The following is a 3,244-nucleotide window of genomic DNA, read 5'->3' on the forward strand; positions in this document are numbered from 1 at the left end:
AAAAAATACTGTTTTGCAGTGTGGGAACTAGTTGGAGATACATAACTAATAGAAAGCACAAGAGGTAACATTTAATTTTTATTATTATTTTTTGTCATTTGTATTTTTCTTTCTTTCAGCACAGAACTCCAGCTGGAAATACTGTGATTTGTATTCTTTAGCTGTTTACTGGTGACTGTATATGGTCGCCCAGTGTGTCTCACTCACACACTTAGTGATATCACAAATATACACAATTACAATATGTGCATGCCTACTTCTCATCTCTAGCTGTGTATCATACAACCCTCTGTTATCCCTAGTCAAAATGAATCAATTCTATTCAGCTGCAACATGGTGTGTGTTTAGTAGTCTCTCTGGTACAGAAGAATCAAAGATATATGAATTATATATATATATATATATATACATCTCTGGTACATACAACTTTAGAGTTTATTATTTAAAAGTATTTTATAAAATGCTCTCATGTGATGTTTTAATATGCACAAAAGGTCATTACATTGCCATTAAAGAGAATGCATTATGTTGAATTAATCATTTCATCCTCAAGTCCAAACAGCTTGTTCATTAATAATGTCTGTAGAATCTTGTACTTTAATTAAAAATTAATGCATTTGTAGAAATGTTTAATGACCATTGGATTTTGACATTGGCAGAGAGAGAAATTCTGTAACAAATCATCAAATGGACACAACGCGCTTCTTGTGGAGTCATACATGTCATGAAAACTGATGGAAAATACTTTCCATCAGAAAATGAAATTAATAAATTCAGTCAATGCATTAAACTCTGACAATGCCAGGATGCAATCATTAAGCTGGTAACATTCATATTCAAGCAGTCTTTCTGTCACCTTGTTTGCTGCGTGGGGTGAACTTTTGATGCCCTAATCATTATCCGTGGTGAGAAAGAAACACATTAAATGCCCATTTTGTCTCAAAATGATCCATTAGGACCTTTCATTGTGATTGGTTGAGAGGATAATCATTGTGGGGTTTACTAGTGATTGAAAGCGTAGTGATTGGTTGGCAGAGTAAGTAATTAGAGAACTCATCAGGTCAGACAGGGTTGAATGACTCAAGCAGTTCCATCAAAGCACCTAAAGATATGAATATACATTATATATATATATTAAAGAATGATCAAGGAAATAAAAATTGTGTCAAAATAGTAATATTATTAATGGTGAATGAAATGGTGAATGAAAATGAGACATCTTCAAATAAATCTACTTCAAAACACACATCAAGTAGGCTATTCATTATAGTTTGATGCAATATAAAAATAAAAAAAAACATTTATACTTTGTTCAGCAAGGATGTTGATTAAACAACTCTAAAAATGTCAAGTGTTGTTGTTACCATTATTAATTAGCTAAAATACTGCCTAAGCAGTATATCAAAGACTATAGAATGTGTGACACATGCATGACGCATTACATTTATTTTTTGCAAATGTTAGAAAAGAAAAGAAAAACGTCAAGTCAAGAATCAGGAACTAACCCTGCCTTTTCATAAAAAGTGGTGTGGGGTAAGGTGGCTGCCTATGCCTTTGTATTTTGTATATGTATATACATGTGCCTGTGTGTATACAATCAAACATATTTATGGAAATAAATAAAGACAAATCACATATGTTAGATTATCAAAAAATAAATAAAAGAAATCACCTACTATACGTGGTAACTGACCATGCATGTGCATAAACATTAAAACCTAAATAACTAGAGAGATTCATGTCATGTTATTTAAAATCTTTACACCTTTCATATTAAAACAGGTGCAGAACGTCATTCTTGAGAGACTATCCAGACTACATCATGTTACTCTTTTCATCTTTTCACATCTGAGTTTCAGAAATGACAGTTTTCTCCAACTCATCTCTCACAGTGTCTAAAAGCTGAGGAGACTAATAACGCTGAGAGACTGCTGGTGTAAAAATACTTCTGACATTAAAGTTTCAGAAGAACTTAGAAGGGTGAAGGAAAGGAATGCAAACTTTCTGAAAGAATTGATGAAGGTGAAGGATTAATCTGGACAGAGAGACAGCAGCATTCAGCTGTCTCCCAGGAGTAGTTAATAATCAAGACTGGTAATGATTAAGACCATCTTTTACGCTGCGCTCTGGAACATTCAATGCTGATTGGTCAGTCACGGAATTTGTCAGTCTGATATTTCCTAATATTCATTGTCCATGGCAATACTGATGACAGAGTCAGACACTGTACTGTGTTTTGTCGCTAGACTGATTGTTTAGTACATTGTTGTGGATTTCTTTTCTTAGCTAGTCATTATTACAAAACAATATAGGCCTAAGTATAACTATTAAAGTAGTAGTTCACACAAAACTGAAAAAAAAATGCTGAAAATGTACTCACTCTCAGACAAGATAAATGAGTTTGCTTCTTCATCTGAGCAGATTTGGAGAAATTTAGCATCACATCACTTGCTCACCAATGTATGGAGATAGAAGTGTTGCATAATTCCAAATAACTAGATTATGATAATAAATAATAAATGTAAAAAATAATAAATCTCTAAATATCTAAAAAAGAACCCACATATATTTGTTCCTCCCCAAACAATGGCCACTTTGTAATACTTTAAATAAATTTTTGAAAATAGTATTTAGTGCTTTAAACATTGTTAGAAGCACATAGTTACATCATTAAACGGCTTGACTGAAAAACTGGGAAAAGCTGTTGGCTGTTGTGTGATGGCAATTTAACCTATAACACAAACTCGTATGTTTATCATGAGGTTGAATCCAGTTATTCGTCAGTTACTTATTGATGCTTTTCTTTCCATCTTGAATAACATGAAGCTTACATAACGCATCTGTATAGCATTGTTCCCATAGCCATGATTTAAAGCGCTGTTTATCTGGCATTTTCAAAGGCACGTAAAATATAATGTGGCTTGGCTTGATACATAGTCTAATGGACTAATGAAATTTAAATATCTTTTACTGTAGCAATTTTTATGGCTCTTATGTTTCCTATTTAAGCAAATGCAGATGAATGAAGTTATTTCAGGACGAGACCGCCTTGACTGTAAAGCAAAACGTGATTGGTTCAAGCAACGTGATTGGTTCTGTTTACTGGACTTTAGTTTAAAGTTAAAATAGTTCAAATACCAAAATGATGGATTTGTTTCTTACAAACACATATTTTTTGCTTCACAAGACCTTAGTTATGGACTGGAGTCATGTAAATTACTTGTGGATTATTGTGTTTTTTTTT

Source organism: Sinocyclocheilus grahami, unplaced genomic scaffold (assembly GCF_001515645.1).
Source record: "Sinocyclocheilus grahami isolate Dianchi unplaced genomic scaffold, SAMN03320097.WGS_v1.1 scaffold9.1, whole genome shotgun sequence".
Lineage (NCBI taxonomy): Eukaryota > Metazoa > Chordata > Actinopteri > Cypriniformes > Cyprinidae > Sinocyclocheilus > Sinocyclocheilus grahami.